The 16,993-nt window shown below is 46.3% G+C and overlaps 2 pseudogenes; one reads left to right on the top strand and one right to left on the bottom strand.

Moving 5' to 3' along the window:
• Positions 1–1,822: 1,822 nt before the first annotated feature.
• Positions 1,823–4,321, bottom strand: LOC136541318 (receptor-like protein kinase HSL1; annotated as a pseudogene).
• A 5,947-nt stretch (positions 4,322–10,268) lies between these two features.
• LOC136541317 (disease resistance protein Pik-2-like) lies at positions 10,269–15,050 on the top strand (annotated as a pseudogene).
• The last annotated feature ends 1,943 nt before the right edge of the window (positions 15,051–16,993 follow it).

Genomic DNA, 16,993 nt, shown 5'->3' with positions numbered 1-16,993 from the left:
AACACACGTCAAACGGTGTTGTTCATTATAGTTTGCAATGATAGTTAGCCCTTTATTATTTACCATATCGCTTCCCGCATCGACACTGCTTGTTGTGGTACTAAAATGACCGTTGGATGCGATCCCTCGGGTGGAGAGGCTGACGGCGATCCTGGTGATCGTGACGCCGCTCTTGCTGGTGGTGGTGATCGATCGAGCAGAAGATAGCACAACATACACAAAGCTCCACAGCAGGACCAGCAACCAGATGAGCAGAGCAGAGGGTGTCGTTGTCTTGCCTGAGCAGCACGGCGGTGCCGGTGAAGCGGGTGTGGTGCGGCCTCAGCCGGCTCAGCGCACGCCGCGGCCAGTCGGCCGTCGCGGAGCTACCTGTGAATCTTCTAGCTTTGTTCCATCCCATGGACCGGGGTCCGGGGATCAGGACTAGGGAGCGGTCGGGCGCCGAGGTGGGTGACTTGGATGCGGCATGCGGGCTGTACAGCGTCGTGCGTGCACGTCTTGTCCCCGCGGGAGATGCTCAGCACCACCAGCACCTGGGCTGGAGCCTACAGGACGAGCCACCGGTGGCAAGGGTATGGCGGCCACGACGACGTCGGCCATGAAGGGGGACGAGGGCCGCCGTAGCCTAGACCCTGCTGGCATCCTACTTCTGGCTGGGCGCTCTGAGCTAAGCAGAGGAGAACAGAGCAGTGCTCGACATCAATGTTACCAAGTTATCTAGTCGATCCTAGTCGTCATAAGATCTAATTATATTTTAGAGTATATATAAGATCAAGCATGAAGATAATTCTAGAGTGGGGGCTGCATTAAAAGTTGTAAATTGGAGGGGGGGAAAATATGACCCCAAATAGCTTCGATGCAGCCCATGTTCTGAGCTACCAGTAATTCCATCCTGTTTCTGGTCGTTTGGCCGCCCCTAGTCGTTCGACTAATCTTGATTAGTCTTCTGATAATAATTAATCAATTCTGAATGTCTTCGGTCAGGCATCTGGGCTGAACACAAATCTAACCAATATATGGGGGACAGGAAGCCTTAGACGACATAGTATCCATCCTCGGCTGCCAGCTTCAAGATTTCCCTATCAGGTACCTTGGACTTCCACTCAGCACGAAGTCCATACCAAAGCGGCAGGCTGGTTTGGATTAAGTCCGTGCTGCGCTCGGTTCCTATCTATGCCATGATGGCCGAGAACTTGCCACAGTGGGCCCGAAAGGAGATCGATGCCATTTGCAGGAAATTCCTGTGGGCGGGGACTGATGCATCAGTGGCAGTGCGAGGCAAATGCACGGTGGTGTGGCCGGCAGCTTGCAAACCAACGCAGCTGGGAGGATTGGGAATCAGTGACCTCAAGCTAGCCGGATATGCCTTACAGACCAGGTGGTTGTGGCTGCAGAGAACAGACCATGACCGTGCATGGTCCGAGCTGCCAATCCAAACCGCGCCGGAAGTGCAGGCCTTCTTCAGAGCGTCAACCTTCATCATCATCGGTGACGGGACACAGACCCGATTCTGGGAAGACAGGTGGATCAGTTGCGGATTTAGCACCCTGCCTATACCAATTCGTGCCTAACCGAGTGAGGAGACGGCAAACAGTAAGGCAAGGATTCACCTTTGGGGTTTATCGCTGCAAGCTCTCACTGAATATCTTCACCTTTGGGGCACGGTGAGCAACATACATGTGACCGAGCCACCGGACAAGACAGTATGGAGGTGGACTCAAGATGGCAAATACTTGGCCAAGTCTGCATACAACATGCTACATGCTCCTGCAATTCCTTTCTTGGGACACAGACTCATATGGAAGACTTGGGCTCCATTGAGGATCAAGATCTTTCTGTGGCCCGCCTTCAAGCGCAGGCATTGGACGAGCGACCAAAGGGCCAGGCATGGGCTGGAAGCATGAGAGATGTGCTACCTATGTGATCAGGAAAGGGAGACCATCGACCACATCCTCGCCACTTGGCCATTCACCAGAGAGCTGTGGTACTTCATCCTGCACGCCCTGGGGAAGAAACCGCTTCCTCAAGCAGCAAACTCGACACTGCGTTGGTGGAGTGGAGGTGCCTGCGATCACTGCATGACGGAGACCGAAGATCAGGCATGGACTCCCTGTTTGCTCCAGTCTCTTGGCAGGTGTGGAAGGAACGGAACGCCAGGTGCTTCCGGGATGCTACAGCCACTGTGAGCGAGCTTCTCCAACTTATCAAGGCGGAAGCTGATCGTTGGATTGAAGCCTGAGCTACAAAGCTGGCATTGTTGGCTGAGTCTTAGCTTTGTTGGATCATGCAGGGATCCCGGGTTGTTCTAGTTCAAAATGTAGCCACTCGTGGAAACTTTAGCCGGTAACGGCACTCTTGTACTATATACTTCACTCCTTCTAATGCAATGATATGCACACTCGTGCATATTCGAGAAAAAAAAATTAATCAAAGGACCACAAATCTTATCGGTCTAATTAAGTCGTAGCTCCAAGACGAGTTTAGAATACCGACTAAGATAACGAATCAGGATTAATCAGACGGCTTGAACTCGTGATTTTGTACTTTGAGCTACCTTTGACTGGTATGAGCCCGTTATGCTTTGCTGGGAAGCTTCTAATTTCCTGGATTACTGCGTGGTTTCCCATTGGCTTAGCAGTGATTCAGACGGAACTTGGATCTAGATAAGACCCGAAACCAAGTTTCTTTGATCCAAAAATATAATTTTGAGAACAGAGGAATCTAGATGACATCATTGCCAGGTCGAAGAACTACTCATGAATTTTACTCCCATCACCAAAACTGCCCGGTATTGGGCCGGAGAACTTGTTGTTGTCGGCCGTGAGTTTCTTGAGCGCAACTGATCTAAGCATCACGAACATAAGCTGCCACTGAATTGGTTGTTGCCTATGCGCAATGTCACAAGGTTGCTAGACATCATGGCTGGAAGACTCCCGGTGAGCTGGTTACTCTGTAGTGACAAGTAATAAAGCTGCGGTGCCATCCACAAATCTTCTGGAACATCTCCGGAGAGATTGTTATCATCTAGAGCCACGTATCGCAGAGTTGGGCAGTTTGCGAGGCCTGCCGGGATAGAGCCGTTCAACTGGTTGCCCTTGGCAGTGAGGTACTTGAACTGGCCTCTGGCGCACAGATCTTCTGGGATGGTACCAGTGAGCTCGTTGTAATCAGCCTCAACAATGAGCAAAACCGAATTCTTTCCAAGGTCCGGCGGGAGCGTGCCAGTAAACCTGTTATTTGCAAGCCTGAATACTGACAGTGACGGTAACTGGCCGATGCTCACTGGTATCTCGCCAGAAAAGTTGTTTCTGAAGAGGTACAGGTCAGTGAGGTTCTTCAAGGTCCCGAAGACTTCTGGGATAGCCCCAGTAAGCTTATAATTCTCCGAAAGGTCGATAAACGTTAAGCTCACCGCGGCGAAGTAATCAATCACCACATCACCGCTGAAGTTGTTGCTGTACAGATACAATTGTTGCAACTTGCTGAGCCTCCAAACTGCCGCAGGTATGCTTCCGTTCAACATGTTATTGGATAGGCTCAGTACCTCCAGCTGCTTCATCTCAAGCACATGGCTCGGGAAGTCGCCGACGAGGTTGCACTGCGAAGCCCAGAGGCTGACAAGGTTGGTGAGGTTATTGAACGACACCGGCAGCTCGCCCGCAAGGAACGGGTTCTCGGCCAGCCACAGGGTCCGAAGCCTTGTCAGCGCGCCGAGACTCGCCGGGATGGTGCCGTTGAATCCGTTCCCGTATAGGAGCAGCGTGGTCAGGTTCTCCCCTAGGCGGCCGATGTCCGCAGGCAGCTCACTAGTGAAGTTGTTCTCGGACAGGTCGAGGTACCGGAGCGAAGCGCAGCGGTAGAGCGCGGTCGGGAATGCGCCCGAGATGCTGTTGTTGGAGACGTCGAGGTAGGTCAGGGCCGAGAAGCCGCCGACGGCGTCCAGGAAGGGGCCCGCCACGCCGGCGCTACCGAGCGTGAGGTTGGTGACGCGCCCGGCCGTGTTGCACCCAACGAATGTCCAGGTGCATGGGGCGCCCGGGGATGAGGCGTTCTTCCATCGCGCGAGCACTGGCGGGTTGCCCCACGCGCTCTTGATCTGGAGCAGCAGCTGCGCCTCGTCCGCCGGCTGGGACTGCGCAGCCGCTCGTCGGCGCACAGGGCAGAAGAGAAGCAGCGCGAGCAGCAGGAAGAAGTAGGCGCGGTCGCGCGGGTACACGCGGCGCGGTGGTGCCATTGTAGGTACGTCTCCGCCGGCTTGGTGGCGTTGGCGTTTGGTTGTGTTGACTGGTGCTGCGCACGGCCGCGGCGCGCTGTTGGCAGCCGGTGGCGATAGGGAGGCCGATTTGTATGCTGAGCTACCTTTGACTGGTATGAGGCCGTTATTATGCTTTGCTGGCAGGTGATTGCTGCGAAGCTTGTAATTTCCTTGCTCGGGGAGAATCCCTGTGGAGGATCGGCCTCCAGCCGGGTCTTCGCTCTAGAAGTCTGATTTTTTTGTTCGTAGTGGGAATTTTTTGTTTGAGCACACAGAGAAATTGAAAAAAGAAAAACTAATTGTTCGTGGTCCAGTATACAGACTGCAGCTGGCGACGGGACTGTGGTAATTAATGATACACGAATACGACGTTTCCTTTTTTTCATGATACATAAGAAAATAATTTTAGTGAGCAGAACGCAAAAAAAAAAAACAAGAACGCGGTTTCGTTGACAATTAGCTCAACTAACGCGTTTGGCAGCGCTCCTCCACGCGCGCTTAACAGCCAGAGCCGGAACCCTTGGGCGGTGTCAGTTTTCTCATCTCTCTATCCATACACGAAAATGGCTCCGGCTCCGTGTTTTGCTGGTCAAGAAGCGCTTCTCCACTCGAGGGCGTTTAGTGCAGCTCTGCACCTGGAGCAAGTGTCACTGCTATAGAAAGTTTAATCACCACCAGTTTATGACCTGAGAGGTCCCTTCTGGGTGACCTACCGACGGTGATAAACACTTTCACAGCCGGCCCGGTGTATGATCTGGCAGTAAACACAATGCCAGTCTTCGCCACCGCATCGTGTGCCGAACCGCCGGTGTAACCATTTAGCACCGCTGGATACTCATGCAATGCGCAACACACATCCAAACCGGCGGAGATAAGAAGTTTCGCCACCGGTTTGAAGATGGAAGGACGCACCACCCGTTAGAGCCGGCGGTGGAAATCTCTACCACCGTCGGCTCGTCTGATGATCCGATGGTGGAAACCACAATGGTTCAGACCACCGCGCATCATCCGCCGAGCCAACTGTGATTGCTAGTTTCACCGCCGGTTTGTTCTTATGGTGCATTTGTTTGCAAATTGATTTATTCATCTTGGGCACACAGTACGTTATGGTGGTGTTACAACTCGCATCTCCATGGAGAAGCCGGTGCGAGAGCCATACTAAATAGGCATAAGTTGTGTCGCTTGCACAACAGTGAGACTTCCGGGAAGGATATGAAATATGATCCGTGTGTTACCACAGATGTCATTGTCCATCTGGTTCTGCTAGATGGATATATAGTAGCAGTGGCACTTTTGAAACTAGATCAAACCATGCTGCTAACTTATATATCCCCTACTAAAGCTCTATGTAAAGAAACGTTGAGAGGAACCAAATCAAGTACATCATTCACAACTTTATGTCCAACAATTCTATATTCTATATAAAGTAGGATAAGGCAACATCAAAGATTTATTAACACTCTAGAGATCCACCCAAAATCTAACTTGCTGTTAAAAAACAAGAATTGGTCTTTCATATGCATCGATCCTGACCAGAATTGTGAGTCTCCTGGTTTCATACTAACCTGAGTAATGGCTTTACTGTGTAAATATTTTCTCTTAGGTAAATCTTGCCATAGTCTATTCTCACCCAGTAACATAAAAAGCCATTTGCTAAGCAAACACCCATTCTGAATTTTCAAATTCAAAATTCCTAGCTCCCGCCCCTATTCTTTGGTGTATAAACACAACCAGAATTTTCTACTTCTCCTAGAGAGGTGGGATTCTCCTAGGATTTTAGTATTCAAAATTTAGTATAAACTTTCCCTACCAAATGCCTCCTAGTAAGGATTTCCATGTGCTATGACTAGTGGTAGTGTTTTACTACTACTTAGAAACACTAAGAGAATTCCACCATTTTTGTAGGGAAAGAATACTCCATTTGGCCAACCGATTCATCAGCAAGATGAAAAGAATGCCTTCTTTCACAGCCATCTGGAGGAGACCGTATACTGCCAAGAACCATCAACCTTTGTCGACCCTACCGCCCCTAACTATGTCTATCTCCTGCAGAAATCTATGTATGGTATCTCAAGCTTGGAACTAGTGCTTCGCCGAGGACATGTACATCATCAGTTTCATTGCTTCCAAGTCGGATGCGTCTCTCTTTGTTTGCATAGATGGATACCATATCACCTACCTACTGCTCTACTACGTCAATGACATCATCCTCACGGCGTCGTCCTCGGCACTGCTCATGCATATCACTAGTTCTCCATGACCAACCTTGGGGATATGCACCACTTCCTCGGCATCTCAGTGATGTGCTCCAGCGACGGCCTCTTCCTATCATAGATCGAGCTAGTACACTGTTGACCTCCTTTAGTGTCCCAGGATATGGACCAGTGCCACTTGACCGTGATGCCAGTGGACGTGCAGTCGGCCTCCAAAGTTGCCACCATGGTGACCTCTTGGAGTACCAGAGCCTCACTGGTGCGCTCCAACACCTCATTCTGATGTGACTAAACTTGTCGTATGCAGTTCAGCTGGTCCGTCAGTTCATGCATGATCTTCACGAGCTTCATCTCGCGTCGATCAAGCAGATCCTCCGATTTGTGAAGGGCATCCTCTCTGTGAGCCTTTCACATTAGTGTTAGACTAGTTATCTCCCTAACTGCATACTCCAACGCCGACTGGACTGACTGCTAGGAGTCGCGGCATTCCACTTTTAACTTTTGCATCTTCCTCGGCAACAACCTAGTGTGCTGGTCTATTCTAAGTGCCAGACTAGAGTCTCCCACTCAAGCGTAGAAGCGTGGTATCGCGTGATCGCCCACGTGCGTTGCTGAGTGCTGCTGGCTGCGACAAGTCCTAGAGATCCACCTCTCGATCCCATCACAAGGATTGTCTACATGGGACAACATGAGTGCTATCTACATGACGGCCAACCCCCTTCATCATCGATGAATGAAGCATATCGAGATTGACATCCACTTCGCTTGTGAAAAGGTCATCTTGGGCCATGTCAGTGTCCTCCATGTTCCCTTGGCGCACCAATTTGCAGACATGATGGCGAGAGATTACCTATACAACTATTTACTGACTTTAGATTCAATGTGTGCAACTGTGACCCTACAGCTACAACTGTGGGTAAATAGTATGAATTATGTATAGCTGATATTAGTTTTTGACCCCGGCAAAGCGTATCGCGCATAGAGAATCATAAGGGTAGCACACGGGACATAGATTTATGCTAGTTTAGGTACGTGGTACCCTATGTCCAGTTTCACTGGCACTCGGCAAAGCCTAAAAAACACTTGGCAAAGGGTTTGCCGAGTGTCAACACTCGGCAAACGACACTCGGCGAATTTTAGTCGGCAAACAGACTTTGCCGAGTGTTTTTTGTCGGACACTCGGCAAAGACTTCGCCGAGTGCCGGAAAAGCACTCGGCAAAATGAAAATGCGAAAAAACCCAAAAATAATAGCAAAAAAAAAAAATTTCGGGGGAGGCTGCCAGCGGCCAGCGTGCGCTGTCTCCATCGAAGTCGTTGCATTTTTTGTGCAAAATTCGTGGCTAACGCGGCCAGCGGGATTTGAACTCACGACCTCTCCTTCGTGTGTTTGCTGCTCTACCACTGCACTACACTGTCACTTGTGTCTAGATTCCGTTATCTATCCTCATATATTATACTAAACCGAGAGTAAATTGCTTGTTTGAGGCTCTAAACGAATTCAAATCAAAAAGTGGTCAACTATAAAGTTTCATAACTTTTCGAGATCTACAATTTTCATTTAGGAAGTTTTTCCATCCGAGCTCGTTTGTAAAATTCGAATTTCAAATTTGAGAGATTCAAACGTAGTTTTGCATGACAAGATGATTTGAAATCAAAAAGTTGTCAACTACAAAGTTCCATAACTTTTCGAGATCTACAATTTTTATTTAGGAAGTTTTTCCATCCGAGGTCGTTTGAAAAATTCGAATTTCAAATTTGAGAGATTCAAACGTAGTTTTGCATGATAAGATGATTTCAAATCAAAAAGTTGTCAACTACATAGTTTCATAACTTTTGGAGATCTACAATTTTCATTTAGGAAGTTTTTCCATCCGACGTCTTTTGAAAAATTCAAATTTTCAAATTTTCAAATTCAAACGTCGTTTTTGCATGACAAGATGATTTCAAATCAAAATGTTGCCAACTACAAAATTTCATAACTTCTCAAGATCTACAAAGTTTATTTTGGTCATTTGTTCATCCAACCTAGTGGTAGTAACATTGTTCATAAATTTTATATATCTCTCTTGTACTTTGATAAAACTAATATGAGAGATATGAGAGAGATGTAGATTTTATGAACAACGTTATTGTCGCTTTGTCAAATAAAGAAATGACCAAAATAAACTTTGTAGATCTTGAGAAGTTATACAACTTTGTAGTTGAAAACTTTTTCATTTGAATTCATTTAGGGCCTCAAAAATTACTTTGAAAAAATTATTTGCCGAGGGCCAAAAAAAAATGCACACGGCAAAATGCCTCTTTGCCAAGTGCCAAAACAAAGGCACTCGGCAAAATACATCTTTGCCGAGTGCCAAAAAAAGGCACTCGGCAAAGACGCATTTTGCCGTGTGCCGAAAAATAGCACTCGGTAAAATACATCTTTGCCGAGTGCCAGAAAAAAACACTCGGCAAAGCCATCTTTGTCGAGTGTTTTTTATTTGGCACTCGGCAAAGACCGTCTTTGCCGAGTGCCTGATAAAATACACTCGGCAAAGCCTCCGGCACTCGGCAAAGTGCCGGTTTCCGATAGTGTTTAGAGTAGATATCTTTATCTCGCATGCTTGAGTTTATAAGGGGTTGCTGAGTATTGTGAAGGTACCGACTGGGAGCCCCCTACCCCGCTTTATATACACCGGGAGTAGGGTTACATAGACGGCCATCGGTTCCTAGTTAGTTAGAAGGAAATAACAAGAGAATGACTATTGTATCCCATAGAAGTCAGTGTCTAATCTCCTCGCGCTAGGTTACTTAACCACCACATCTGATGACATACCCTAGCTCGGGTGTGCCTCATGTTCGCCAGCCTCGACCTATACCAATGGTAGTGGGCCTATATACATTATTATACCAACATGTGTACTATTGCAAATGGCTATGTATACAAAAGAATTTTAGCTAGCATAAATTATACACGTGTACTATTTATTTATTTTATACAATAACAACCAATCCATTATCCCCACTTGATTTATGATTTACAATAACAACCAATCCATTATCCTCGCTTGATTTACAATAACAACTCAGATAAAGAATTTTAGCTAGCATAAATTATACATGTGTACTGTTTGTTTATTTATTTATTTATATACCTACTCCCTCAATCCTGAAACATATAGTCATTATTAGACAAAATAAGGGAGAGTGCAATAAATGCATGCACCCCTCATTTATAATTTACTAATCTATTAAAATAAGGGTGGACTTCTCAGTTTCCACGTACAAAAATGCATGTACCCCTCATTTAATTTACTAAATGTACCCCTCATTTAATTTACTAATTGCAAGTACTGAATAACATATTTGTATTTAGTAAACAATATATATTTTTCCCAAATTCCTTATATTTTAGGACAAATTTCAAAGGAATGTATGGAGGCATGCAAATCATAATTTCAAGTTGATATGACAAAACCTATTGTTTTAAGGGCTAAAACTTCATGTTTTTTTGGAACAATTTTTGAATCACAAAATATAGTTTTTTTTACGGAGGAAGTAACATACCATAGAGTTTTTTTTTTTTTTTTTTTTTTTTTTTTTTTTTTTTTTTTTACGAATTACACAAGTTTAGAAACACACCAGCTACCAACCAAATTTAAATATGCCCCCGCCACTGCCGGTGGATATACAAAAATATCGGTACGGCAGCCATTATTCGTGTGGAGGCCAGGTGGCCGGGGCCATTCGCTGGCAATTATTGGACGTGCTTGAATTGCAACTTACAACTACAGACAATAAAGCCACCAAGACGGCAAGACATGACTTGACCAGTGCATCTCGATCTCTCGAGTCACCGCCCCCTGTTGCGAGCTTCTTCCGATCCTCTACTAGCTGAGCCAGCTCTCAGCTGGTAGAGATAGATCAGAAACAGGCTGGTCGGCGAGATTGAGCGATATGGCGGAGATGGTGCTGAGCATGGCGAGGTCCATGCTGGGGAGCGCCGTCAGCAAGGCCGCCGCGGCTGCCTCGGAAGAGATGAGCCTGCTCATGGGGGTGCAGATGGAGATCTGGTACGTATGTACGATCCATCCGTCTTCGTCTCCGATCCGTTAATTACTCTCGATCGACTGAGAGCATCTCTAAGAGCCTTCTAAATCTCACTCTCTAAATCATCATTTAAAGAGTCATTTGTATAAAATTCGTTTTCTATATCTTTTCACTCTCCAACAGTTTTTCTATATCTCATGCACACTCTATAGAGCCATTCTCATCTTCTATTTTTGGCTAACAAAAAATCCGGAATAGAAGATTGCTATATTTGGATGATCATTTAAAAAAGCTGTTGGAGGGTAGTTTTTCATCAAAATCTCTATTCCTAGCACGTAGGAAGGATATTGAGAGTCTCTCGGAGATGCTCTAATATTCCTTTTAGGCTTTCACTAGCTATAGCTAAGTTGTTCCTTGGGTTGCATGAAGAACTTGGGCGTGTTAGCGAGCGAGGCTAGTACCTACTGTAGTTTGTATTCGTAGGCAATCAAAATAAGGCAATGTTGGGCGTGGCTCCAGGGGCTCCGGCTCCTCATGCCTCGGTCCTGTTAAACGCTGTTGGTGACTGTAGCGGCTCCCATTAGGGCCCCGGCTCTCTCGAAATTGCACTGCGAAACCAACAGAGCCAGAGGAGCTGTGATTTAGAGCCCGTTTGGCCGGGCTCCGAGCGGCTCCAGCTCCTCTGACTCCTCCCCTATTCATCTCCTGTAGCGACACTGTTCACCGGAGCCGTTTTTCTCTCTCATCCTTTCCTCTCTCACTGACAGCGCCGGAGCCGGAGAAGCTCGTTTTTTTGGCTCCTCCGGCTCCAGCTGATCCTGCGCGCTACAGTTGCGCTTCAGTGTGGGAGCCAGAGCCGGCGGGAGCCTGGCCAAACGCGCCCTCAGAGGCTCGGGCGGCTCCTCCACAGTGGTGCTACAGCCCCAGAGCTGGAGCTGCCGGAGCCCCTCCGAACAGGCTTTACAGCTTTGCTTTGCTCTCCTCTGGCAAGCTAGCTAGCTAGTTCACTCGTCGTCTCATCCTAATAGCAAGCAGCAAACTTTTCCTTAGCTTGCCCCATGCATGCCATTTGGGCGGCAAGCAAGGTTCCCTTGCTCAAGCTAGCTCTGGTCCGGCGCATGCATGCAGAAACGCACGAGTAGCAGCGACGTTTTCATCTAGTCGCTCGAATCAGTTCCTGTGCATTTGTCCGAGTGATCAATATGTATTTTTAAGTGTAATATAAAAGTTGTGACAGTTCCAAAAGTTGGAAAATGATACATTTCTTCTTGAACCTAATTTGACCGGCAGGTTCATGAAAGATGAACTAGAAACTATGCAAGCGTTCTTGGTAGCCCCTGAAGTAACCAAGAAAAAAGATAAACTGGTGAAGGTCTGGGCAAAGCAAGTACGAGATCTGTCATATGACATTGAGGATTGCCTTACCGAGTTCACAGTACATGTGGGAAGCCGAAGCCTGTCACAACAGATGATGAAGCTCAAAGACCGTCACCAGATTGCTGTCCAGATCCGCGATCTCAAGGCAAGAGTTGAAGAAGTGAGCAAGAGGAACACACGCTACCACTTAATCAAGACAGAGGCATCCAACACCACCATGGACGAGACAGAGTCCTACTTGGAAGATATTCGCAACCACTCGGCTAGCAACATCGATGAAGCACAGCTTGTAGGCTTTGATGAACCCAAGAAGAAGTTGCTTGAGATGATACAAGAAGTTCGTGACGATGATGGACATGCACGTGTGATGTCAGTGGTCGGCATGGGAGGTTTGGGTAAAACTACTCTTGCCAGGAAGATATATGAAACCAAGGAAGACATTGCAAAGAACTTCACATGCCGTGCATGGATCACTGTATCACAATCATTTTTGAAGATAGAGCTTCTGAAAGATATGATTAGGCAACTGTTGGGCGATGAATCATTGAAGAGATGCTTGAAACAACTTGAAGGAAAGGGATTGCATGTAAATGACCTTGCCAGCTACCTCACACAAGGGCTAAAGGATAAAATGTATTTTGTTATTCTTGATGACTTGTGGACCATTGAAGCATGGAATTGGATTAATAAGTTTGCTTCTCTAAGCAACAAAAGCAAAGGTAGTCGGATCATAGTTACAATTAACACGTGATGCTGCTATAGCAAAGGCATGCAGTTCTAATGATTCTCACAGTAGGAGGCATCCTTGCTAGTAAGAAGATAGAGGAGTGGGAGAAATTTAATAAGCAGCTCTCTTCAGAGGTTGAGAACAACCCAGACCTTGAACCTGTGCGAAGGATAGTAACCCTTAGTTACAATCATTTGCCATCTCATCTCAAGCCATGCTTTCTATACCTAAGCATTTTTCCTGAGGACTTTGAAATTAAAAGGAGGCGTCTGGTAGATAGGTGGATTGAAGAGGGGCTGGTTACTGCCAGGGTCGAGTAACAGCTGAGGAAGTTGGAGAAAGTTACTTTCAGCAGCTAATCAGCCGAAGCATGACTCTACCAGCAAGAGTGAATATAGAAGGAGTTGTTAAGAGCTGCCGTGTTCATGATATCGTGCGCGATACAATAATCTCGATATCCAAAGAGGAGAATTTTGTTTACTCAACAGAAGGTAATGTACCTGGAGTACTAGTTGGAGCTGTGTCCGATCATTAACTTCCTTTGGTGAGAGACCAATGAAGCCCGCACCTTCACTTTGTTCACCTGAGTTGAGGATGTTAAGAACCTTGGATGTTAAGGATGCACAGTTCAAAATCGCGCAAAAAGATATTAACAACATAGGATTATTGCGCCACTTGAAATATGTGAATGCTCAGTATGATGGTCCAAGATATAGTCATTCAAATATTTATGCACTTCCTAGATCTATCGGAAAATTACAGAGCTTACAAGTCCTGGACCTAAGAGGCAGTTGTATTTCAGCACTAGCAACTGAGGTCACTAAACTCCAGAGTCTGCGAATCCTCCGCTGTAGCAAATATAAAGATATTATGGATAATTTCAACCCAAGGCACAAGTTGGAATGTTTTAACAACATATTGCACCTGCCCATAATGTTCACACCCCCAGTTGATTCTGAATACCGCAATGAAATGATTGCTGAGGCACATCTAGTCTTCTCTAGCTCTTTTTCTTATTTACGAGTACCAGGTGTGCGGATGCCAAGAGGAATCGGCAACCTAAAAGCGCTGCAGATCCTAGAGGTTGTGGACCTCAGAGGCACTAGTATGAAAGCAATTGAAGAGTTGGGTGAACTAAGTCAACTAAGAAAATTAAGCGTGGCGACAAGATGGGCAGCAAAGGGAAAATGCGAGGCCTTTTGCAAAGCCCTTGAGAAGCTCTCCTCTCTTCGTTCTATCTATGTGCATAGTGATTCTGGTTACCTTAGTGTTGGAACACTTAAGTGGCTAGATTCTTCTCTCTCCCCTCCCCCGCTGCTAAGGAGCCTAAAGTTGATTGGAAAGATAGGGACTACACCCGCTTGGTTTGGGGATCTTGGGCAGTTGGTCAAGGTGTACTTAGAATGGACCTACCTAGAGGACTTGGAGATACTTCGGGCGCTGCCCAACCTTATGCTCATTCAGCTTTTTAGAAGGGCATATAGTGGGGAGAAACTAACATTCAGAACTGGAGCATTCCCAGGTCTCAGGAAACTTGTTCTTTCTCAACCAGAAGGATTGACAGAGGTGACATTTGAGGAAGACGCCTCACCCTTCGTGGAAAGCATCCATATCGAATATCTGAAGCTAGAGTCAGGGATTATTGGTATCAAGCACCTTCCAAGACTCAAGGAGATTTCACTTGGTCGCGGCTGCAAGGTGGCAGGATTTAATATGCTGCAAGCGGAAGTCAACCAACATCCCAATAAGGCCGTGCTGCGACTGAAGGAGGACCGAAAGTACCATGGCCTGGGAGATGTCGTCGGATCCGGTGTTGAAGAGGAAGCAACCGAACCTCAGCCTGATGACACCAAAGAGAGCTCCCAAGTGATCACAACGACCGACGACAGGTCAGTCCTGCTCCTGCCCGCTCGCCATAAGCACATATAGTCTATTACCATCATGTTTCATGCTTACAACTCGTCTCTTTTCTTGCATTGTTTCCAGCGAAATCCAACCCGTTCCAGTTGATGCTGCCTCCTAGTGCCAGATGCCTGTGCCCTGAGCCCCTGACTCTATCTGCAACGACCCTTCTCGTCTCGACCTGCCACGCAGATCGCTATCACCTTCTTATGCCATTCTGGTTCTGCTCGAATAAATACCCACTTGTGTGCTGCTGCTGCATCGGATTTTTGCTTCCTGCTAGTGACAGCGGTATCAGTCCACCATGCAGTTGATTCTGAATTGGCTGTCTGATTATGATGCGTAGTGAGATAATCCATCATTCTTCATACGACCCTGCTTGTGATATGCACTATAGTACTGTACTACTGTATTTGTGAACTGCAGTTTCCGAAATTTGCCTATGCGATATCCTCGTATTTTTGCTTTTGAAGCTGCATTTTTATTTTTAATTATGTAGTCTGTAATAACAACATGTTGCATACTGAGATTCTGCAATCCTTTTGTTTTCAGCTTTTCACTCATCTCTGCAGCCATGTTTATTCAAAAATCAAATACAGTTGATGGATGTTAATGCATGTGTGATATCTCAGTTGGGTGATGTGGAATATCCAAAGAAATGGGGCACGATGATTGGCAACGCAATGCTTATTTGTCATGGAGCTCGTTTGATTCCCATTGGGCGCTGTTGGCTGTAGAGTTCACGGTGGGCGTCTTTTTCTTACTTAGATACATCTTGATTACGATGAGATCATTTTGCCTTATGATCTACTCCAATATGAATCTAGACTAGAATACTCGATTCCTTGTCAAGAGTTTGGCTGTTGCCCCTCGTTTCTGGAGTACTAGCTAGATTCATCAGAGACTGAACTGTTGGTGACTCTGCAGGTTGTTCTGTGACATCTTAGTTGCCATATATAACGTATATGTAATTTTGAATCACTAGGATTTGGACATATCACACAACTGGTTGTCTGAATGCCATTAAGTTCCATCAGGACCATTAGTTTTTTTTTTTTTTTTTTTGCCTCGATCTGGACACAGAACATTCAGAATATATTTACAATCCCAAGGTAACAAGTTTGTTAACTAGCCTGCAACATTAGCTTTTGCATAGTTGTCATCTTCAGTACACCTGAACATTGTTACATGCCAAAATACACTGCCAACAACACATACAAGTTTGTACTCGGCGTAAAGAACCAAAGTTTGCTCTTTACTTGTCACCATTCTCTGCAGAGGTTTGTAACCGGTCATGTAAAGTCAAGTGCTCCTGATCTTCATTGTACGTTTCACAGGCCAAAACACACGGTGTTGTTCATGAGTTTGCAACAGCAGTTAGCCCTTTATTATTTATCATATCACTTCCCGCATCGATTGCTTGTTGTGAACTTGTGGTACAAAAATGGCCGTTGAATTCAGCAATCCCTCGGGTGGAGAGGCTGACAGCGATCCTGGTGATCATGATTCGTGACGCTTGCTCTTGCTGGTGGTTGTGATCGATCGGCGGAGTATAGCAACTAGAAGAGCAGAGTAGAACAGAGGATGTGGTGCCCGAGCCGCACGGCGGTGCCGGTGAAGAGGATGTGGGCGCGGCCTCAGCGCAAGCATTGGCCTCCGCAAAACCACCAGTGGGCACGTCATGTCATGTCGCCATGGGAGATGGTCAGCAACATGAGCACCCTCTGCTTTGGGATGGAGGTATATATAGTACTTATTAGAGGGTTGTACTCGCACGTGTTCCAGTGGAGGTATCTAGATTTTCAAATTTGAACTTATATTAGTTGCTCTTTTATTAACTCTTGTATTTTATTTTATTAAAAATAAAGATTTAAAGTTGTAGACTACACTTTTAAGTATATGGTGGCATAAACGATCTTTTAACCTGCACCACGTTGCTCAAGATCTGTGGTAAACAAATATGGTTGTTTACCACTGGCTATTCTCACAGGAGGAGGCATTCCCCTTCAACAAAAGGGTACCTGTACCCAAAACTGACACAGGTGGGTAGATAGAAGGGACAACTCACTCTAAGGAACTCGGCAAAGGGGGGTCACAGCGACCAGGGCCGGACGACAATTCACAAAAAATATAGGTATCCACAAAGTCGTAAGACCATGTATGGGGGCTGACGCCTGCTCAGTGCCGGAAGATCAAGGAAGTTGGTGAATTGATGACAGAGAAGCCAACGACTGAAGCCTTGGTGAACGGGGGCCATAATTATAACGGTCATACTGTTTAGAAAGAATTAAAGTTAAATTTTTTATGTTGACTGTGAAACTAAACATGTGCGGATGTGCCTAATTCTAAAGACTACACCGATTGCCATGGCAGATTGGTTCCTCTTCTTGAGCATGATCCTCGGAGTCATCACAGTCAAGTCCTGCGCACACCAGGGTAGCCTTGTAGTGTCCAAGCGAAGGCTCTGCCACCTATATAAATTCCTCGAT

Source organism: Miscanthus floridulus, chromosome 3 (assembly GCF_019320115.1).
Source record: "Miscanthus floridulus cultivar M001 chromosome 3, ASM1932011v1, whole genome shotgun sequence".
NCBI lineage: Eukaryota > Viridiplantae > Streptophyta > Magnoliopsida > Poales > Poaceae > Miscanthus > Miscanthus floridulus.
Note: the sequence above shows the minus strand (reverse complement) of the source record. Positions and strands in the feature narration are given on the sequence as shown.